The following is a 24,341-nucleotide window of genomic DNA, read 5'->3' on the forward strand; positions in this document are numbered from 1 at the left end:
TCTTCTCTGTTCAGCCTCTCGGAAACGCAGCCTCCTGGCTATTACATACAGGCCAGCCATTGTGAGAAGCCTCTGTGGCATTGTAGGCCTGTTTAAATAGGTTGCACCTGGTTACCACCTGTTCTGAGTCGGTGGTATTTGAGAAGTGCAAAGTAGCGAATTTCGTGAAATCGCTAATTGCGATTTTTTGCTACATATCAAATTGCGAATTCGCAATTTGCGGGACGCATTTAGCGATTTTTGCATATACTGGGACGCAGCTTGCGAATTCACACTTTTTACGCAGATTCCTTGCGACACAAAATTGCTAATCGCTAAATTTGCGAATACCATTTTTGAGAGGCAAAATACTTACATACATCGCAACACTCACTTTTACGATCGCAAACACCCTAGATTCTGCAAATCGCAATGTTTGCGATCGCAAAACACCTATCTACATATGGCCCTGAGTCTTTAATCAAGAGAAATCCATCTCCAACCAACAGAACCTATGGAACTAGAGATCAATGTCTTCACTTTTAAAGTCTTAGGTGATGGATATCCTGTCCACCGAAATATAAACCCCATTGTGATTTATTTTTGGATGAACAGGATAGCCGTCACTGTTGTAACAGAGTAACCCGTCCGCCAAGATCATAACCAGTCCAGAGCACAAAAAGAACAATTGATCGACATGCAGAACAATATCATACATTCCCCCCAGTAAAGAGATCCTGAACCCCCTAAACTGGCCCTAGGATGTGTGTTTCCAGTCCAGGGAGGACCTGGCCTGGCAGTTCGGGCTGGACTGTTCCCATTGGGCGCAGGGTCAAGACTGATTTGCATATGGCTGGGTGCAAACTGGAAAGACATGGTGAGCTAAAAAGCCATGGATTTAAGCCCATATCTCTGTCCCAGGATGCTTGTTTCCATTCAGAGAAGACATGTCTTGGCAGTTCGGGCTGGATGTTCTCATGAAGCACAGGGTCAAGACTGATTTGCATACAGCTGTGTCTGAACTGGGATGGCGAAGTGAGCTAAAGAACGTTGATGGATTTAACCCAGATCTGTTACTAGGGGTGAGTGTATGAAAAGTTTCAGCGCTCCGTCCATCAACTCCTTGTGTTTGCTAAGATCATAATCAGGGCCTTAATCTTGTGAGGTTCACTGGCACCCGGTCTATCAGTAAAGTGGTGCTCTAGAAAAAGGCAAAATAAAATGAAAACAATATTTCTCTAGAGCTTCTGTCACTCCCACTTTTGACTGCCATCACACCATGATCCTCATATATCCAGTTTCTTATATCCTCCCTGATCTTTTCTATCTAAGTTTATTGGCACACCTGACATTTGGGAACTTTAGAAGGCTTTTGTGCTCAAGAACAAAACATGCAGCCAGATTCATCAAGCTGAAATCGGCTCGCAAAGGGCCAGATTCTGAGAATCTGGCCCTTTGCGAGCGCTATTTTTGCATTTGGGATTCATCATCCCAAATGCAAAAATAGCAATTATAGAAATCGCTAAATTGCGAAAAATAGCATTTAAGGAATCTCAATTAGAGATTCCTTAAATGCTGTTGATGAACCTTTTTAAAATTGCGAATTCGCAATATGGGGCCGCTATTTACCGCGAAGTGTAACTTCGTGGTAAATAGCGAAAACTTAGAAAAATGCACTTTAGTTCATTTTTCTAAGTTGTATGTTACTCACACACATGTCCTTTGGACATGTGTGTGCGCAACACCAGTGCACATTTGCATTTCAGGGGTGCTACAGGGTGTCCTTTGGACACCCTGGCACCCTTGAAATCGCTTCCTTATTTGCGATTCGGTAATTGCTAATTGCAAATAAGGAATGACTCCCCATTCATTCCTATGGGCCTATGGGCCTTTAGGCCCATAGGAATGAATGGGAAAGCCATTCCTTATTTGCGATTAGCAATTACCGAATCGCAAATAAGGAAGCAGTAGAAATCGCAAAAAATATTGCGATTTCTACATGTTTTGCGAGTCTTTAATAGCGATTCCTTAAAAATCGCTATTAAGGACTAGCAAAACAGCACTTTGATGAATGTGGGGGATGGTTCCTTCTGCTTTTTAGGTCAAAGGCCTAAAGGCTGCGCTTGCGCAGTCTGTGGCCGGAGATTTAATGACTCTTAGTAGCGCTGTAGGTCCCGCCTCCCTGCCCCGTCTCTCCTCCATTGGCTGGCTTCCTAAACAGAGGCAAGCCATTCGAGGAGGGATCCGTCACTCTGATGTAGCCCCGTCCTTTTCGGATTTGGGGGCGTAATTTTTGCTGTTCTTTAGACAGTGACGTCGTCCGTCACTCAGCACAGCAAAACACGCCCCGAATCCGAAAATGGCCGTGCGTTTCTCCGAGGCATTGTCTCCTTGCCTCGGAGAAACGTGGTGGTGTTTTCGGAGCTGCTCGCCTCCCTTCCCTGCTGCTTTTACGAGCTGCTCGGCTCCGCTCGCCTCCCCCCTCCCTCTGCCCTCCTCCGTCGCGCTCTCTCCTCTCCCCCCCCCCTCCCTCTGCTGCAGCTCTCCTCCGTCGTGCTCTGCCGCTCCCCGGCCCCCACCCCTCCCTCCCGCATTCGTAATCGTACCTCTGTGGAGGGGGCATCCGCGGAGCCCGGGGTAGAGGGGGTAATCTCTCTCTTGCCTTAGCCTGGTGCCAATTATGCCAGTACTGCTGAAAAAGGCAGACCGCGCAGTGTTACCCTGCGCCGGAGCTACACACACTCCACGCACTTGTAGACTTCTGAGAATCGAAAAACCTCTACCCCTTTCGGCTAAGAACGACAGACCCTTACATCTGCACAAGGCGAATTTCTACCTTCTCCCCGCCGGTCGCTTCTGTGCTCCCTGGTAGCGGCGTGTCTGCCTCTGCTCTCACACACTCCACATTTTTTCCGGCAAGCAACACTGACCTCGGCAACTGTATTTTATATATGGGAAAATCACTTCTCGCAGCCTCCGCTGAAACCGTTCCCACCGGGAATGTGGAATCGCAGCAGCAGAGTGAAAACTTTCACTTTCAGAGCGGCGAGGCGTGGTTTTGCGGCAGCATGGAGTAGAGTGGAGCAGAGAGGGAGCCAGCGGCACTGCCAATGAGGCCTTCCAGCCCACAGAGCTCCGCGTGAATCCAGGCTCCTCGACCCGGCCTTCCAGGGCACCATGTACTCCCCTTACTGCCTCACCCAGGTAAAGTCAAAGACCTCTTTCTTGCCTTTGTGTCCTTGTCTGTGCACGGCTGCTTTGGTGGGCACCCTCGTGGACGAGGGATGTGGGTGCGGAATTTTCAGCCTTCCTCGGCAAATGTTTGCATGGCACCTTTCCAGCGTTGCCCTTTTCTTACAGCTGGACATGCTGTAAGTCGGGCTCCTTATTTCTTACTGTTGTATACTTGGAAGGAAGGGGATCTTGTTAGAGTTTGGGTTGAATTGATTAAAAAAGTGAGGAAACAGTCAAATCGTGAGTATTAGCACCCAGGACATTTGAGGGGATTCGCCAGGTCTGCAGACTGTGATCGCAGAGTCTGGCAAAGCTGGACTGCTCAACTGAAAATTTGTGCCCTTGGCACTTGTTGTAGGAGGTGAAATGAGGTCTCGGAGTTTGGTGCTAACCTCATGTGCGCTGCAGTTGTAGATGTTCACCACCTGTAGACACTGTCCAGGTTCGACCCACATTCTGTACCTATCTTTTTTCCAAATTGTCCTATTTTCACTTCTCCGACACAGGAAGAAAACCCTTCTTCTTTCTTCAAGCTTTGTAACTTCCCCAAATAAAGTTTATGCACCAACAATTTTATACATATATGCTCATGCATTTGTGTTTAAAGCTGTTGACATAGAACTACTGATACTAGAACTAGAGGGAATTCTGTGTCACTTGGAGTCGAAAAGGAAACCTCGGGTGCTTGATTTGGGATGTATTCTCTCTCAAATCTGTTTTGTCTGTGTCTCCTTCCCCGCCCCCCGCTGTCCGTGTCTTCTTTCCGGCCACCCCCCCCCGCTGTCCGTGTCTCCTTTCCCGCTCCCCCCGCTGTCCGTGTCTCCTTTCCCGCTCCCGCTGTCCGTGTCTCCTTTCCCGCCCCCGCTGTCCGTGTTTCCTTTCCCGCCCCCGCTGTCCGTGTCTCCTTCCCCCCTCCCGCTGTCCGTGTCTCCTTTCCCGCCCCCTCCCGCTAACCGTGTCAAAGAAGTTTGCGCAGGCTGTCTGCTTCCTCTTGGTGGACCTGTATCTGCTGACTCATCAAACTGAGAAAGCCTTGCATCTTCTCGTGGTCCTGGAGAAGATGATTTTGCAGGGAAGCAGTATTACTAACAAGCATTGGAAATGCAATAGGTCTCGCATTAGGAAAGTTTGAGCTATTGGTATTGTAAATGACACTTTTTTTATTTATGTGTTGGTTTTGAAAGTCGCAAAATTAATAGCTTTGTCAGTTACAATGTCAATAGTTTTAACTTTTGCAAATGTGACACCTATAGCATTTGTAATGCAATGTGTGTTGTATTTACGTGACTTAGATGTATTGATATTACAAATAACAATGGCTTTTAATTTTGTAAATAATTAATACTTAAATAAAAGTTATTGTAATTTATAATGGCAATAGCTTAAACGTTTGTAAATAACTTTTGTGAAGATTATGTTCAGTGTATTTTATTGTGACGACAATCCAAGAACATTGCATTTGCACCTACACACACAGAGCCACACACATGTAGATGTGGTGGTGGTGGATCTGGGGGATATGGTGATGGTGAATGTTGTGGTGGATGTGGTGGTGGTGGTGGATGTGGTGGTGATGGTGGTGGATGTGGGGGTGGATGTGGTGGTGGATGTGGGGGTGGTGGTGGATGTGGTGGTGGTGGTGGAGGTGGTGGTGGTGGTGGAGGTGGTGGTGGTGGTGGTGGAGATGGAGGTGGTGGTGGATGTGGTGGTGGTGGTGGAGGTGGTCGATGTGGTGTATGTGGTGGTGGTGGATGTGGTGGTTGTGGATGTGTTGAAAGTGGTGGTGGATGTGGTGGTGGATGTGGTGGTGGTGGATGCGGTGGTGGATGAGGTGGTGGTGGATGCGGTGATGGATGTGGTGGTGGTGGTGGATGTGGTGGTGGTGTATGTGGTGGTGGTGGTGTATGTGGTGGTGGCGGTGGATGTGGTGGTGGTGGTGGATGCGGTGGTGGTGGATGCGGTGGAAGTGGTGGTTATGGTGGTGGATGTGATGGTGGATGTGGTGGATGTGGTGGTGGATGTGATGGTGGATGTGGTGGTGTTGTGGTGGATGTGGTGGTGTTGTGGTGGTTGTGGATGTGGTGGTTGTGGATGTGGTGGTTGTGGTGGATGCGTTGGTGGATGCGTTGGTGGATGCGTTGGTGGATGAGGTGGTGGATGAGGTGGTGGATGAGGGGGTGGATGAGGTGGTGGATGCGGTGGTGGTGGATGCGGTGGTGGTGGATGTGGTGGTGGTGGATGCGGTGGTAGTGGATGCGGTGGTGGATGTGGTGGTGGTGGATGTGGTGGTGGATGTGGTGGTGGTGGATGTGGTGGTGGTGGATGCAGTGGTGGTGGATGCAGTGGTGGTAGATGCAGTGGAAGTGGTGGATGTGGTGGTGGATGTGGTGGTGAATGCGGTGGATGTGGTGGTGGTGGTGGATGTGGTGGTGGTGGATGCGGTGGTGAAGTGGTGGTGGATGTGGAGGTGGTGGATGTGGTGGTGGATGTGGCGGTGGATGTCATGGTGGATGCCTTGGTGGATTAGGTGGTGGATGTGGTGGTGGTGGTGGATTTGATGGTGGATGTGATGGTGGATGTGGTGGTGATGGTGGATGTGGTGGTGGATGTGGTGGTGGTGGTGGATGTGGTGGATGCGGCGGTGGTGGTGGATGCGGTCTTGGATGCGTTGGTGGATGAGGTGGTGGATGAGGTGGTGGATGAGGTGGTGGGTGCAGTGGTGGTGGATGCGGTGGTGGTGGATGCGGTGGTGGTGGATGCGGTGGTGGTGGATGTGGTGGTGGTGGATGTGGTGGTGGTGGATGTGGTGGTGGTGGATGTGGTGGTGGTGGATGCAGTGGTGGTGGATGCAGTGGTGGTGGATGCAGTGGAAGTGGTGGATGTGGTGGTGGATGTGGTGGTGGATGCGGTGGATGTGGTGGTGGTGGTAGATGCGGTGGTGAAGTGGTGGTGGATGTGGTGGTGATGGATGTGGTGGTGGATGTGGCAGTGGATGTCATGGTGGATGTCATGGTGGATGTGGTGGTGGATGTGGTGGTGGTGGTGGATTTGATGGTGGATGTGATGGTGGATGTGGTGGTGATGGTGGATGTGGTGGTGGTGGTGGATGTGGTGGATGCGGCGGTGGTGGTGGATGCGGTGGTGGTGGTAGTGGTGGATGGGGTGGTGGTTGTAGTGGATGTGGTGGTGGGTGTCATGGTGGTGGGTGTGGTGGTGGCGGATGCGGTGGTGGTGGATGTGTTGGTGGTGGGTGTGGTGGTGGGTGTGGTGGTGGATGTCATGGTGGATGTGGAGGTGATGGTGGATGTGTTGGTGGATGTGTTGGTGGATGTGGTGGTGGTGGTGGTGGTGGTGGATGTGATGGTGGATGTGGTGTTGATGGTGGATGTGGTGGTGGATGCGGTGGTGGTGGATGTGGTGGATGGGGTGGTGGTTGTAGTGGATGTGGTGGTGGATGTAGTGGTGGTGGTGGATGTGGTGGTGGTGGATGCGGTGGTGGTGGATGCGGTGGTGGTGGATGCGGTGGTGGTGGATGTGGTGGTGGTGGATGTGGTGGCGGTGGATGTCATGGTGGATGTGGAAGTGATGGTGGATGTGTTGGTGGATGTGGTGGTGGTGGATGTGGTGGTGGTGGTGGATGTGGTGGTGGTGGTGGATGTGATGGTGGATGTGGTGTTGATGGTAGATGTGGTGGTGGATGCGGTTGTGGTGGTAGTGGTGGATGGGGTGGTGGTTGTAGTGGATGTGGTGGTGGATGTAGTGGTGGTGGGTGTGGTGGTGGTGGTGGGTGTGGTGGTGGTGGATGCGGTGGTGGTGGATGCGGTGGTGGTGGATGCGTTGGTGGATGAGGTGGTGGATGAGGTGGTGGATGAGGTTGTGGATGTGGTGGTGGATGTGGTGGTGGTGGATGCAGTGGTGGATGTGGTGGTGGTGGATGTGGTAGTGGTGGATGGGGTGGTGGTTGTAGTGGATGTGGTGGTGGGTGTCGTGGTTGTGGGTGTGGTGGTGGTGGTGGTGGATGCGGTGGTGGTGGATGTGTTGGTGGTGGATGTGGTGGTGGCTGTGGCGGTGGATGTCATGGTGGATGTGGAGGTGATGGTGGATGTGTTGGTGGATGTGTTGGTGGATGTGGTGGTGGGGGTGGATGTGATGGTGGATGTGGTGTTGATGGTGGATGTGGTGGTGGATGCGGTGGTGGTGGATGTGGTGGATGGGGTGGTGGTTGTAGTGGATGTGGTGGTGGATGTAGTGGTGGTGGTGGATGTGGTGGTGGTGGATGCGGTGGTGGTGGATGCGGTGGTGGTGGATGCGGTGGTGGGGGATGCGGTGGCGGTGGATGTCATGGTGGATGTGGAGGTGATGGTGGATGTTTTGGTGGATGTGGTGGTGGTAGTGGATGTGGTGGTGGTGGTGGATGTGATGGTGGATGTGGTGTTGATGGTGGATGTGGTGGTGGATGCGGTGCTGGTGGTAGTGGTGGATGGGGTGGTGGTTGTAGCGGATGTGGTGGTGGATGTAGTGGTGGGGGGTGTGGTGGTGGATGCGGTGGTGGTGGATGCGGTGGTGGTGGATGCGGTGGTGGTGGATGCGGTGGTAGTGGATGCGGTGGTGGATGCGTTGGTGGATGCGTTGGTGGATGAGGTGGTGGATGAGGTGGTGGATGAGGTGGTGGATGTGGTGGTGGTGGATGCAGTGGTGGATGTGGTGGTGGTGGATGTGGTGGTGGTGGTGGAAGTGGTAGATGTGGTGGTGGATGCGGTGGATGTGGTGATGGATGCGGTGATGGTGGTGGTGGATGTGGTGGTGGATGCGGTGGTGAAGTGGTGGTGGATGTGGTGGTGGATGTGGGGGTGGTGGATGTGGTGGTGGATGTCATGGTGGATGTGATGGTGGATGTGATGGTGGATGTGGTGGTGGTGGTGGATTTGATGGTGGATGTGATGGTGGATGTGGTGGTGATGGTGGATGTGGTGGTGGATGTGGTGGTGGTGGATGTGGTGGATGCGGCGGTGGTGGTGGATGCGGTGGTGGTGGTAGTGGTGGATGGGGTGGTGGTTGTAGTGGATGTGGTGGTGGGTGTGGTGGTGGTGGATGTGATGGTGGTGGGTGTGGTGGTGGTGGTGGTGGATGCGGTGGTGGTGGATGCGGTGGTGGTGGATGTGGTGGTGGCTGTGGCGGTGGATGTCATGGTGGATGTGGAGGTGATGGTGGATGTGTTGGTGGATGTGGTGGTGGTGGTGGTGGATGTGATGGTGGATGTGGTGTTGATGGTGGATGTGGTGGTGGATGCGGTGGTGGTGGATGTGGTGGATGGGGTGGTGGTTGTAGTGGATGTGGTGGTGGATGTAGTGGTGGTGGTGGATGTGGTGGTGGTGGATGCGGTGGTGGTGGATGCGGTGGTGGTGGATGAGAAGCAGCAGGGGAGGAGTGCTGCTGGCGATTGACTGGCGATTTGATGCGCACAGCAGGCGAGCCCTAAAAAGGCAGGCCAATGACACAGGCTCCTGAGGACATGGACTACTGGCTGAGTCCCGGCAAAAAGCGCCGTGGACGAAACTGTGTGTATATCTCGAGAAGCCAACGAGGCAGCGGAGTGCGTTAATGCACCGGATACAGAAATGAAGGCGCACATAAAAAGGTCACGGTTCTGGTGGTTTTTATGTCACCGCAGTTGTCGTATGCAACCAGCAAGTTTCATATTTATTTTAACCATTACCATGTTGTTTCTTTACCGAGACTTGCTTCGGAGTTAGCAATGCATATTTTATGTTGTAAATGGACCCAAACTGTGTTTTGAACTGATTGCAATAATGCTGATGTTGAGTTTGTATACCCGAAAAAATAAACAGAAATTAAAAAATATATTTTTTTCATATTTAGAATACGATTTCACGAATGAAAACCCAATTCCTTCAACAAGCCTGCCTGCTCTTTCTTCAGTAAGAAAGCGCCTAGAGGCGCAGGTGTCCTGGTTTGTTCATGCATGCATTATGCACGTCTCCCAGAAGATTTACACGTTCAGAATACCTTTCATCCGTCCCAGGTGAATAAAATGAGAAGCCAGGGCTCGAATAACAGAAACACCTATTATTGACAGCGGCTAAAAGCCGATAGACCGGACAGCAACCGCTATGTTAACAACAAACATTGTAGCCGAAAGCGGAACTCTTTCTGGCAACCAGTATAGAAACAAGCAAGCTTCATAAACACACCAGGAAATACATGTAAAAGTGCCCACTGACGTCACTGGACCAAGATCAGACAGGCAGCTCAAGGGAGCTCCAATGCTCTTCGGGGCAGATGACCTCACAGGAAATTATCCTGCCTGACGTTTGACCCACAAAATGTAACCCAAATCAAAAACCATGGCAGATCTATTTTTATAAACAATCTTTATTTCAGGTTCGAAGAAGAGCAACATGTTTAATTGAAAAAAAACACCTTACTACAGTCCAGACACAAACGAGCAGCTACAAATGCATGCAAACACAGCAGGCAAACAATCTCGAAAACAATTGTAATCAGCCTGGAGGCAGCACACACAGCCTGGTGACACGAGAGACAAGGAGAAACACGGCCATCAAAGTGAAAGTACGGCCGGCTGAGGGCATTGCTGTGGGGAGGGGGGATGAGAAATGCGACACGGCGGGCAGGGGAGGGGGCGGAGCGGGGAGAGCGGCATGAGGGTGTGAAGCAGCAGGGGAGGAGTGCTGTTGGCGATTGACTGGCAATTTGATGATGTGCACGCGCGTTTTAGGTCAATGCGCTTGCGCATTGACCTAAAAGCGCACGGGCACAGCATCAAATCGCCAGTCAATCGCCAGTCTAGGTAAAGCTTATTTAAGCCCCTATAGAGCTTCGCCAGCTATGCGCATGCGCACAGCAGGCGAGCCCTAAAAATGGGAAACATAACGAGGTTAGTCAGTTATTGCAGATCTGCACTAAATAGTGCATTGGGTCTGATGCTTCAGGGAGATGCTGCTTTTTTCACCCCTAATTTACTTTGTGTAGTATGTTTCCCAGGTGCCCATGCTTTTTTCCCATGTGTGTATGTTGCCTTCGGAATAGAGATGATGTAACTAAATGGATTGACCGTATGTATGTATAGCAATATGTACTGCTGGAATACTGCTTCATAAATTGAAATCTCAATTACAGAGTACTAATGGGACTTCGTAAAGCCTCACTGGTTGGAATCATTCATGCAAGTTGTGTATATCGGTTCACTAATTTTTTTAACATATTTTATTGGTTTCAGAGATAACATAAGAAAACAGCAAGATCTCCCATAGGAAAAATAGATAACACAACATTTGCTGGTGGGATCGTCATCTCAGTCCAACATTAGACCTTCAAATGAGTGTGTTGATGCTCTACTTTTCTCTCATTTGGTAGTCCACCATATCTGATCACCAGGCCTTTTCTCGGACACAATCAGTAGTTCCCCCATACAATTGGCTCCTAAGACTCAGAGACGTCAAACATGCCTTCTCTAGAGAGCCCAGGGTTCCCTTATTGTTTAACTTAAAAATGTGCTGCTACAAGCGTTTTCCTTGATTCTGCAGAGGGTGGTAATGCCGAGGAGTGTGATATGCCTGTGATTCTCAGAAAAGGACAGGACTGGTTTTGCTGTGATGCATCAAAGGGAGTCGTCATTTTGATTCAGGGTGGGCGCTTTCTTTGCCACAGACCTTTTATTCAAAAGTAGAAAGCTGTACCTTTTTGAAAATTGAGGAGTTGTAAATTGTTGTGAGCATTCCTGTGATACAAATGATAGGTAAAGGCAGGGTATGTTGGACGATATTGCTGAAAAGTGAGCAGCACTGTGAGTGGCTCTGTCTGTGTGTCTGAGTGGCTCTGTCTGTGTGTGTGAGTGGCTCTGTCTGTGTGTGTGAGTGGCTCTGTCTGTGTGAGTGGCTCTGTCTGTGTGTGTGAGTGGCTCTGTCTGTGTGTGTGTGAGTGGCTCTGTCTGTGTGTGTGAGTGGCTCTGTCTGTGTGTGTGAGTGGCTCTGTCTCTGTGTGTGTGAGTGGCTCTGTCTGTGTGTGTGTGAGTGGCTCTGTCTGTGTGTGTGTGAGTGGCTCTGTCTGTGTGTGTGAGTGGCTCTGTCTGTGTGTGTGAGTGGCTCTGTCTGTGTGTGTGATTGGCTCTGTCTGTGTGTCTGTGTAAGTGGCTCTGTCTGTGTGTCTGTGTGAGTGGCTCTGTCTGTGTGTCTGTGTGAGTGGCTTTGTGTGTGTGTGCGTGGCTCTGTCTGTGTGCGCGGCTCTGTGTCCGCGAATACTCTCTAGTACTCTCTAATGCCATTATAAATGACAATACCATTTATTTATGTTTAAAAAAAAATGAAAAAAAATGTCATGAGCAATGCCAATAGCTCTACCTTTCATAATGCCGAGACCATTGCATTGTAAATGCTTGTTACTCTTGGCTTGCTGATTCATTGTCAGGAGGCCTTAGGATAGCTGAGCAATCTGGAACCACAAACAATATGGGCCTTAGAAAGTATATGCCAAAGCCGCAAGATGTTATGTTCAGATAGCCTAACAACCAGATTTGAATTATCCACCTGATTTTCTGTTTCCTAGTCACCCACATTGAAACAAAAGAGGTGGATCACAATGATCGTCTTTTCTGCTTTATGATTAATAAAGTCCGGCACCAAGCCAGTGTTTCCCACCAGGATTCTATGAGCTGTACTGTTCCATAGACTACCTTCAAGTGTTATGTGAGAAAGTGTGGAATAATAATTAATAACTAATGGTATGATAAATAAATAATAAATAAAAAAATGACAATTTTTAAATACTGTGAATAATCCAAAATATTCCAATGAAAAATTCTTGGAAATTTGTTTCTAGCAGCTGGCAATATTCGGATAACCTTTGTGCGCTCCTAACTACCTCTATTTTTCTGGTCAGTTCACATTTAAGGTTATATTCAGTTGTATTTTGTCTCTGTTTGTTTCATATTGCTTTGGTGCCGCCTCATTGGTGGCAACAGAAAGGCACTCCTCGTGTGGCAAAGAGAAAAGAGCAGTGTAGTAAGCTCTTTTCAAGGAAGCAGTTCCTTCTTCTGTTGGTCGATTTCAGAGAATCCATTTCATCTGCTGCCTGCTTCCAACATTTTCTGCATTTTTAACATTTTTACGATTTCTTTGCTACCACATTGTTCAAGAAGGTTCTGTTTACTGATTTAGTAATTACTATCACGTCAGTCCTTAGTAGACAGTAGGGTTCCATGGATCTCAACCATAGTAATGCTTTGAGTACCTTGTTATAGGAGTCATTTCACACGTGATGATTTGTGTGTTCAATAATTTAACAGTGCGTGGCTCTATAGTTCCCTCTGAAAGTGAAGCCTGGGTAATGCAAATGCAAATGATTGAAAAGGCGCTGGAGACGGTCATATTTGCAGGAAGACATATTGGCCTATGAAGTTGCTCTCAAGTCCTTACGTAAAACATAAAAAAGGTAACAGTTGACGCCTTCGCTAAGGAAATTGCAGCAACTTAAAATGCTCCTAGAGCAATTTTTTTAATAGTCAGGTCTTGTTAGGTTTCGCCTGCAGAGCGTTTGCACTGTGCTGATTAAATCTATTGTATTTATTATAAATCTTAAAATAAGCTACTATCCCACCCTTACTTTTCATTGGTTCATGTTCTTGCCACTTTCTTTTCCACCGTTTTTATTGTCTGTAGCATACTTTTTTCTGTTGTTCCTCTGTGTGCTTCTCTTATCAGTGTCAGATGTCCCAAATACTGTTTCCATCTGTTTTGTGAAACTTTATTATGTTCAGCCTGCACATCACTGTGCTTGTTTACACAATGTCTCCCTTGCTGCAGGCATTTCAAGAGTGCTTGTTTGGTTTCCCTGCACAGTGCTTGTTTTTTGGTGTAATTTTACACAACGTGATACATGAGCACCAGTTCTATCACAGATGGACACATTCCAGGCACGTAGAGATTAAGTCAAAGTGATTTCCCCAGAATCACAGCATGTTGAGACTCTTGCCAAGACTTGAACACTGTTCCACAGCTTCAAGGGCGGCTGCTCTAACTGTACACTAGATGCTCTGCTGTCAGCATAAAAGATGGCTGGCTCTCCTTTTAAACGCCCAATTTAAATGTATTCCAATTATGCATCCAAAGCAGCGCCAGTTATCCTGTTCCTATGTATTTCTCCTATATGGAGTGAAGCTGGCCATGCTTAAATCCAAACCAGCCAATGCTACACAGCTTGTAGAACCCGCACTGCCTCCCATCACCTTGTGTTTTTTTTTCCTGCCAACGTTGCTGCTAGCTCTCCATTCTAGGAATTCATTTAATCGCTTATGTTAATTCTCTTTTTCAGCACTCTGGACCAAACTTCTCTGGTTAATGACACTTCCTTTCCTGCTTGTGTACTAAAATACAATTTAAACTTTATTTTGTGCTTGTCTTGCGTGTCATTCACGAGTGTTTCTTACACTGCCACTTTCTATCTTAAAATATTACTTAAGAAGCCTTTATTTTCTGAACCTTCATGTTCTTTTTCTTTGGGAGGAGTCTAAGGACCCTTGCCTTCAAGTTTAGAATATACACTTCTGCCTAAGATGTTAGAGCAGTATAACTCTACATCAACCTCTTTGTTTTTGTTCCCAGACAAGGGAAGTCTGCAGTTGTCAAAACTCCCTTTATCACTGTTCATGTGGACTATGTCTTGCAGTATCTAATAGTGCAGGCGGGAGAAAGAACGGTGTATAAAGCTAATGTACAGATCGCAAGATTACATACCATTTGCCAGTCTTAATTTACCTGTCCTTTTACAATTTATATGCGGTTAACAGGATTTTGCTCTGTTCTGTATGTCTTTACATGAGCTCCTCCTGACTTCTGAAGTGTTGAAGGTTTCAACACTTTTCTATTACTGCTAAATTTGATGTAGTTGAAATATGTTTACTCTAAAAAGGGCTGTCAATGCCAATCGGTCTCTCCTTTGAAATGCTTTAGCTAAACCTTTGACTTTGCTAATAATTGACGATGTATACATATGCATGCTACATGATGTTGCATCTGTCTTTTCTTTTCCATTTAGGGTGAATGACCATCTTGGTGTAGTAAAGTAATAAACGTGCAAAAGTGCATTCTAGAGAAAGAAGGTGACACATCGCAGCTTCCAGAACCTCTGAAAAACCAACAAAAGCAGATTTAAACAAGCACTGCCAAATCCAATAGCTGTCACCTACGTAAAATCTATTGGCAGTGTCAATGTTTTTTTTAAATGTCACACAGCAGTTGAGCTGCTGTGCAACATGCTTGAAATAGCATCATCTATATCATAGCGTTTGTTTTTTTACTTTGAATATATTGCACAGCAGCTCAAGTGCTCAACTGCTCTGCAATATGTAAAAGAAAACATTGAAAAAGGCAATAGAATTTGCAGAATCGAAATCTATTGGCTTTTCTCACTAAACAAGTCATAGCACTTTTACGGAGTTTCAGTAACTTATATTGCACAACTGCTCACCAAGCTAAAACTTACTACAAAAAAAGTATTATTATCACATAAGCAAACCCTATTGCATTTACCAGTGCTTGTTTGAATCCTGAAGCTGACCAACAATACATCCCAGCCTTTCAAACTCTATGCAATGACCTCTTCTTATTTATCTGACAGAAGTTGCAAAAAACCTTTTCAAATTTTGAGGAGGAAAACAGGGGGTGTCACTCTAGGATAGAAGTGGGTGGAAAGTTTGAAGCATTTGAGAAGATCTTCCGGGCAGATTTTGATGGTGGTGTTTTCAAAATATGTTTAGGCTACCCTTTGGATCCTTGTCCTCTCAAAATTTTAGCTTGTGTTGCTCTATCCATGAATCTTTTATTTAACACTTTATTCAACATGTCTTTGAAAGAAGGAGTAATGTCTGTGGCATGGCAAAAGATAATTAGTGTTGCCTCTGCTCAAAAAATCAAATGCAGACCCCCACTGCTTGAGTAATTAGAGACCAATCTCCTTACTTCTAGCACTTGGAATAATGATGGGAAAACTTGATATTGGTCAGATTACCAAGTTTATCAAAGAAAAGGGAAATCCTCGCCCTTCTTAACCCCTTCCATGCGGCCGCGATTCCCCTGGTGTGCTGTAAACAGCACGAACAGGGGCGGGCCGTGACAAACCCCAGCCGTCATCAGCACACGAGCACCGTAGTGCATGACGGCTGGGGTTCGTCATCAGCATGGAAGGGGTTAATCTGGCTATCACTCTGGCTTTGGTACTAAAGGAGTACTGAGGTCTCTGAATTTATTAGAACCAATCTCGATCGATAAAAAAAAAGCAGTGATCATTCTGCTTGTCCTCTCAGTTGCATTTGATATGGTGTCCTACGAGAAACTTCTTAAAAGACTGGAAGAAGCAGGAAATGTGGATAAAGCTGAGATGTGGTTTAAAACCTTCATATCCAAAAGAATATAAGCCCTGTACTTACCCCCGTACATCTCGAGAGACAGAAAATGAGATGTGGTGTGCCGCAGAGTTCAGTGCTAAGTCCCACTTTGTTCACTATATATACATGGCACCACTAGCGCAAGAAATAGAGCCTTAGGGCTTCAATAGTGTCCTATGCAGATGACACCCATTTGATGTTAACCTTCCACCACATGGATGACACAGTCATAGCAACTTTTCAGGTGTGCTTTAGATGGATGACTAACTGGATTGCCTACAGTTGCCTTAAGCTACTGAAATAAGTTGGAGATCTTGGTGTTTGGGGATACTTCCCCTCTGAACATTAGAAGTCTCTGGCCTGAAGGATGGGGGAAGACACGTGTCGTTGTAGTGGTGGTGATCAAAAAACGAATGGGTGAAATTTGACAAGGATTTATCTTTTAAGTCTGGCCCTGATGGCAATCAGATTTTTGGTGTTAAAGTCTCTAAAAAAAAAAGACTATCACATTTCTGTCCCTACATACATGGAAAAACATTGTCCAAGCTCTTATTATGGCCTGACCTGGGTATAACTATGTGATGTATCTTGGGGGGCTTGTGAAACTGCTGAATAAACTCCATCTGGTGCAGAATGCTGCAGCATGTCCAATTTTAAACGCCCCTAAAATGTAGTCCATCTGTAGTAACCAGAAAAAAGTGCATTGGCTTCCTATCAGGCAAACACTGAAACTCAGAGCCTTAATGAACACTCACAAAGCACTGCTCAAAATAGGCCCTTTTACCTACAGGATCAAGTTAAACTGTATGTGCTGAACAGGGCACTCCGTTCAGCTAACCAGTGCCATTCTATGCATTCCTAAGGTCCGCAACGCAAGAGTAGGTGGCAAATCGTTCTCCGTGTGGGCCGCCTGGCTGTGGAGTGCCTTGTCATAACAATTGTGTAAGACCAAAATTTAATCACCTTTTGTAATGGGCCTGAAGACCTTCCTTTTTAGAGAGATGTAGTTGAATGTTGGTTACCTCAGTTGGCTTAGTGGAGGGACTCTTCCTTTGGGAGTAGCTTTACAAATGGATGTGTATTCCTTCATTCATTAATTCATGAGCTCATTCATTACCATTATCAACTTTTTGTGTTCTGTAATTGTTTCTACAGATAGGGCTTCCCAGTATATGAAAAAGCATTTTAGTTGTTTCTCCGTGGGTAATAGGTTGAGAATCACTGTCCTAAACAGTAATAAAATATTTTATAGTCTGTGGCTTAGGCAGACCTTTGCATTCACATGATGACTGAAGCCACAGTGAACACCTTATGAAAATCAATTTTAAAGAGAATGGAAGGTGCTCTTGAAAGGGAGTATAGCACCCAGTGCAGTGGTGAATGTGGCACCAGAACCTTTGAGATTTGAGGAGTGTTTGTTGCTGAGAGATGCAAAATTGGTTATTGACTGAAGTGTTTCATGTCTGTTGGTTGAGTTTGCTTGTGCGGGTTACTAAGGGACGGTGATGACCAAAAGAAAGATGAGGGCCAAGGTCTGAAATTCAAATAGAGTTTGAATTCCTGCGCCATCTTGTATGTTGCCAATTAATGCCATATCCTTTACAACTTTTGAGATACCTCTAAACTCGTGTTCTTCAAACACAAAGCACACATATTTTGGAAATTTCATGACATAGTGGTGATTTTTCCTGTTGTGAATCAGTAAAATGAATAAAGGTATTCCAATTGTATGCACGTGGAAGCAACATGCACTCTCTGTTTGCATTTATCCTACATACTTCATACACATGAATTGTGAAAAGACAAAAATTTTTAGAAGATGCTCAAAAAACGAAGGGCCCTCCTGGTCTTCCCTTGTGCCCAGATGAATCTATTGATAAGTTGTTCAATTGCAACAAACCCTTTAGCTTCAAACATCAGTGAGATTGTCCTAAATAAATAAAGGAATTTGGGCAGAATGATCATCTTCACAACATCAGTAAGCCCCACCAAAGTGAGATGCAGATTGTGTATTCGATCAAGATCAGTCTTAGTTTTAGCCTTATTAATAGATTCATCTGGGCACAAGGGAAGACCAGGAGGGCCCTTCGTTTTTTGACCCAACCCAGAGATAGAGGAGGATGGGCAGTCCCCGACTTTAAATTGTATTATTGGGCTGCGGCCATTCAGAATATGTGTGGTCTGACGGGGAGAGATCCCTCAGATCAACAGATAAAGACAGGATCCATCGATATATATATGCAATACTTATGGGGGATAATGCGGAGAATTGCTTTTTGAAATTTACAGATCCGAGTTATTTTAAAAGAACCAGGTTTAAGACACTCATGGCAGCTTATAATTTGGGCATCACTTTGTAAAAAATACTCGAATCGATGGAAATATTTCTCTTCCGAGAGAGATTTTCGCAGATTCAATTATGGTAGATCGGGGGGGCGAGGGGTTAGGAAACTGGGGGATTTGATCGGGGTTAATGGTGTTTTGCAGTTTAAATAAAAAGAAAAATGACCCGCACCAAGGCACATACGTATTTGATATAGATCAGTATAGCAAGTTACACAATATTGCAATCCAATGTCACTGTGTTTTGCAGTCTGCTGATATTCAGGGGAAGTATGGTATTTCTAGCAAAAATTTTTTACGTTTCTGCAAGTTCGGAGTTATCTTAGAAACAAACATTGGGGCTCTGCTGGGTTCTGTAAAAATAGGATTTTTGATATAATTGAGGGGGGGCAGAATGCTCTATTAGGAGATTCTATGTGGAGCTGTCCGCATCTAAGACGAAATGGGCAGATAAGCTTCAGGTGGCCCAGGAATGTTTCCAGATCTCTCTTGAGATGGGGCAAACCTTACTTTGTTCAGCATCATTGCAGGCCCAACACTACAAAACAATATATTCTTTGTACCATACACCTGTCAGGATTGCGCAGTGGGGTGGGACTACAGGAATTTATTGCCCCCGTGTGATAGCCTAGAGGCTGATATTATACATCTATTTGCAACGTGCCCCCAGCTTGGCTTGCTGCATAAAGTAATCAAATCCTTTTTGGATCAAACTCTAGGAATTAAAATTACCCTTAAGCTAGTATGGATTATTCTCGGGGTGGGGGGGCGACGAGCAGTGTGGCTCACAATACTTTTTGTTCATGGCTATGCCAGTTTTAAGACTATAGGGTGCCATTAGGATGACGGGCGGACTTTGCCCGCCCGTCATCCAATCGTAAATCGGGACCGCCCGCCATAAGGGTGGGGGTCCCGGGGGTGGCATTAGGATGTGCCCGCCACAGTGGAGGGCACATCCTGTATTTTCAGCATTGTGGCGGGCGGTGCTCTCTGCACCGGCCGCCACAATGCTGAAAATGCACTTTAACATTGTCATGTGCAAAGCGGCAGGCACCGCGCGGTGCCTGCCGCTTTGCAAATGACAATGAAGGGGGGTACCACAGGTACCCCCCCACGTGCACCCCCCACCTGTACTTCACTCTGGGGGCCCGCAGGGGGCCCCCAGAGCGAAGACCGCATGCCTTTCTGTGGCGGCATCGCCGCCGCGGAAAGGCACTGCACACCAACCATCATAATATGTCTGGCGGTGTCTATTAGACACCGCCACCATATTATTCCTTTTCCGCCCCGGCCGCAAGGCGACCGGGGCGGAAAAGTGGCGGGCGGTGTTTCCCTCCGTTGCGTTCCCCCCCCACCGTTGTAATGTGGTGGGGGGAAAAGGGTGGCGGGCGGTCATTTCTGTTGGGCGGATCGCCACCGCCACCATGGCGGTGGCGATCCGCCCGACATCCTAGTGGAGCCCTATGTGTGGCAACTGCATGGTTGGATAAGGAATCCCCAACTTTTCATCTATGGCTGGCTAAGTTACTGGCAGTATATATTTAGAAAAAAGGATATACAATAGGAAAGGGAAAAAAGGCAAAATTCTTGGGAAAAGAATATGGAAACCTGTTATGAGATAGAAGGAGAATATCTAAAAACAAAGTCTATGCTGGTCTTCTCTCTTTGTTTATTTTGTTGTTGTTTCATTTGAATGTATATTTATGGTTGTTTTTTTCCTTTTATTTTGTTTTTTTCTTTTTTGGTCATAATTAAGGACTGCTTTTATGTTTCTTTCTCTTTTCTTTCCTGATTTGCATCTCAGACAAAGTGACTGTGCTATATGTAAAAAATGTTTTGGTTGATTAAAAATGGAAAAATCTTCAATAAGAAATATTTTTAAAAAAAAGATTTTTAGAAGATGCTCAACAACCGCAGATGCCTTTATACTGGAGTGAGTGTTGTCAGTCAGTGCATTGCATTTGTTGAAGAATAATGAGTGTTACATTTGTGTTTCAACAGCCCTTATGATTTAGTTGCATAACACACCTTTCCTTTGGTTCTCTTCCATTATTCTTTGATCCCAGGACTTCCACCTCTGAATCGCTGGATGAGAACTGCTGGAAAGCACAGACGCGGACCAGGCCCTGCTACCAGGGGTCGTGCCCTCCATTATGCCTACACAATGGGCTGGAGAGTCGCATTGGGGACATATGGCTGGCGGGCGAATGCCAACAGTGGTGAGTCATCTCAGCATGAGACCTGATGCCGTGGAACTAGGACAGAATGTTTAGGGCAGTGTGTATTTGTGGCTTTTACACAAGTCTTATGGGGCCTCATTCCATGTTCTAGATTTATTTAGGAACACCTGGCCTTTGGTCCTTATTGCATGTTAAGAAAGTGTAGAGGGGAGAAAAACAATTTTCGAATAATACATTTCATTTCCCCATGCTTCCAAAGGAATACAGATCTTAATTCAATTTTTGCTAATTTATTATAACGCCAAAAATAGCAGAACTTAGACGCACCTCAATATAAGAGTATAAAGATACATGAACTGACTCCAATGACTGTCCTCCCTTCCTGCCCAGCAGCAAGTTAATGATGGCTTCTGGAAATGCGCCTTACTCCACGAGCCGAACAATATTCTTGATCAGCGCTTATGGCACCGGGTGAGGAGGTCAGGACCGGTGCAAAAAACAGATTGTGGCATCCGGTGCCATAAGCATATCAGTGTAGGGTGTCAGAGCACTTTACAACACACACACACATTATACACCAGCAATGAATCACACATGTGTGAATCAGCCTATAGGGAATTTTACATAAGACCATGAGGACTACAAGGTGTAGGAATCACATGTCACCGATAGTAGTAGTAGGCAGTATATTTTAGGAGTGTTTAATTTGAGAAGTACAAACTCTGGATTTAAAACGTACCACAGAGGATGGGTTCGACTTTACTAATAAGAATGAATTTCTACCCAAACAAACTCTTTTTAGCAACATTAAAACAATGAAAGACTGGGGAAAACATTAAGTTCCAAACCTATGCCTTGCTGTTTGCATGCAGCTCCTTGGTGACAGGTCATAGGTCACTGCACTACATTAGGTTTGTAATTTATGAACTGCAAGCAACAAAATGATCTCTGTGACAAAGGCAGTAAGCCACTGAGCTATCTACATAAAATACAGTTCTGCGATCTTCATTGTGTGCATTCTTTGCAGCCGGCACATTAACTCTCTGCGCTACTAGACAAAACGTGATCTCTATGTAGTAGCAATATTAATCATCACCAGAGTTATCCTGAAATGTGTATTATTGCATGAAACCTGTCCTACAGAACGGAACTCTGCAGTGGGTGCTTTCAAACCCATGAGTTATATATAGAAACAGCGTGCACCCCCTGAGGACCTGCCGAGGTTAGCGCGATGTGCAGCTGCACCAGCCGCACCGTCCTAGTACTGGCCCTGATCTTGATCATAGGCTTCATTGTGATTTCCTCCTGATTTTCATTTCTTTTTTTGTCATCTTGAAAATTAGTAATTAGTTAGATGAAGCTATATGAAGAAAGCTGAATGTTCAGAGCACCAAACATACATATCTCTATTACTCTATGTTCCCTCTGTGTTTTTTTGCCATTCCTCATGATGGAGGAACATTACAGGCTAGAGTTTGCTACTAGCTCTGTAAGGATGTCACCTTGAATCACAAATGTGATGAGTGGCATGGTTGCTAAAGTCTCAGCCAATAACAATTGCTAGGGGTCACATTTCAGTCGGTGGTGTTAGCCTACTGTGCCATCTTAGGCAGAGCCTAATCAGATTTGTTCCTGCTTCTATAGGAATATGCCAACCTGACTTGATCAGGGTGGACACACATGTATAGAAGTATTGCCTCTCCTTTCTAAACCAAACTATATTTATTGGGAGACTGGTGAAGGTGTGTGTATGCTAAAGGATAAATAAGGTTTATGGAATATGTAACATAGCACTTACATGTCCCCCTCCTCTCTCCCTCCACTCTGTGCCGCCGTTGGTCTGTCCAATTGTCTAGGCCATCAGCAAACTTAGTATGCATAGTTAATAATGCTACCATAAGACTTCATGTTATCTGTAGGACTTCATTGTACTCCAAACTTTGCTCAATATAAAGCACTGTAATCTGGAAACTTAGTCCAGCCAGTTAAATTAAGTTAAAGATGAATTATGATCACCCAAATACATTGGGCTGTTGGATGAAACCCTAGTACTTGTGAGCTGTGCCCTTGACACAAGGATGTAGGAGAGTTGGGGGCTTAAGTTAGGGTCTGGCAAAGCTCTGAGGGCCAAAGCACGAACCAAGCCATTAAAGATGCACATTAGGCCACAAATGTCAAGAAAATATATGGGGAAGGCTCTTAGAAATGAAAAAATAACACTTCCTAGTGACTCAACTAAGCACTAATGAGGATATCACTGAATTTAGTGTTATTTATTGAAAGTTGTTTAAAAAAAATGCAACATTCAAGAATACCCCATGCCTTTATTCCATTGCCACGAGTTACCAAAAATGTGTTTATGTTCTCTATTTATATTGCCTATATTGTTATGATTTGGGTAGCAAGATTGTTTAATATTAACCACATACAAGTGAGGTTTTGTAGAGCGCAGATCTAGGAGTGAATTACGTCAATGTGCTTTCAAGCTAGTTGGTTTTAGTGAGCTATAGGATGTGCCTTGGATTACAGAGTTTAAACGAGTAGGACAGCCAGGCATTGACCCCAGGTTTCCTAGTTGCATACTTTGCAATCAGACACTGTGGAGTTACATCCTTCCATTTTCTGTTTCTGTTCAACACCAAAGGCCAAAGCTTTATGTTGAATTATTTAATGAATCAGTTTTAGTACATGTAGTCCAGTAAATGTAATCACACCTTAAATAACATTGACTGAGAGCTGAAGCCTGGGAAGCTCTGCATTTAGCTTCCACCAGGAACGATAGTGTGGGTTTCTGGAAACTCATCAGAACTCCCTTTCTTAGGGATGAGGATGGTTCGAAGTTGGAAATTGCAATTCCTGAATCTGACTGGATTAGGCATTTTTCTAGAGTGTATGAGGGTGAAGGTCAAGTGGGACCTGTGACACCTCACTCTGAATATCCTACCTCTAGAAATTTGTGTTTTACCCTGGAGGAAGTTGAAAAAGCCCTGTGTGTAAGCCAGGGTGGTAAGGCACCTGGCCCAGATGGCGTCCCCATAGACATTTTTAAGACCCCTTCTTTGTGGGGCCCTCTTCTGGTCCAGGTGCTTAATGCCAGCTGTGTTGCAGATTTTCTGCCCACCTGGGTGGAATCTGTAATAGTTCCTATTTACAAAAAGGGAGACAGACAAGATCCGGGTTGTTACAGGCCCATTTCCCTCTTAGATTCCTTTATCAAAATAGCGCGTCGAATAATTTTGGACTGGCTTTTGATGTGGGCAGAAGAAAAATCTATTTTATCTGATCTCCAGTTTGGCTTCCGTTCAGGTTTAGGGACAGTGGAACAGGGTTTAAACCTACTAATACTGATCAGTAAATATACAAGGGCCAAGAAGGGCAATCTGTTCTTGGCCTTCGTTGACCTCTCGGCCGCATTTGACTGTGTGATCCACTCCAAACTGTGGATCTTACTGGGACAACTTGGGGTTGAAGAAAATGTTATTTATTATCTTAAACGTTTTTATCGCGATGCTTCAGCCCGCGTTCGCTTTGGCCTAAAGGGGGAACGCACCGATAAAATTCCAATCAGGAGTGGGGTCAGACAGGGCTGTGTCCTGGCCCCTTTTCTTTTTAACTTGTATATTAATGGATTGGAAGAAGCTCTGTGCAATAACAGTCTGGATCCTCCATACGTAGCAGGCCGCCCCTTTCTAGCGCTTCTGTACGCTGACGACGCTGTTCTTATGTCACGTACTCAAGTGGGATTACAGCGTGTGGTAGATAGCTTTTTCCAGTTCATGAATGAGCTGGGTTTAAAAGTTAATACGACCAAAACTTTTACTATGTATTACGGCAGGCCCTGCAAACCTAAGAGGGCCATATTTATAGCAGGACAGAAGCTTGAATCTACCAAGCAGTTCTCATATCTTGGGATACTCTTCACTCAGAGCGAGTTGTGGTAGCAGGCTGTGTCAGCTAAAAAACTTGCGATGATTCATTCAACGGCCGCTCTTAAGACTTTTTCAAGGAAATTAGGCACCAGACCACCTGTGGAGCTAATTAAGATCTACAAAGCTAAATGTGTGGCTGGTGCTATTTATGGCACCGGGGTATGGGGCTTTGCCGACCCCTCGCCTAGTCAGGTAGTAGAAAACTCCTTCTTAAAGTTTATCCTTGCGGTTCCCAAGAGTACCCCTAATTATAACTGT

At 46.0% G+C, this 24,341-nt stretch overlaps 1 protein-coding gene across 1 annotated transcript in view; it reads left to right on the forward strand.

Annotated features, from left to right (window-relative positions):
• LOC147685082 (SCO-spondin-like) overlaps positions 1-24,341 on the forward strand; it is a 1,395,910-nt gene that overhangs the window by 1,134,150 nt on the left and 237,419 nt on the right. The window lies entirely within an intron of this gene.

This window comes from Lissotriton vulgaris, chromosome 10 (assembly GCF_964263255.1).
Source record: "Lissotriton vulgaris chromosome 10, aLisVul1.2, whole genome shotgun sequence".
Taxonomy (NCBI): Eukaryota; Metazoa; Chordata; class Amphibia; order Caudata; family Salamandridae; genus Lissotriton; species Lissotriton vulgaris.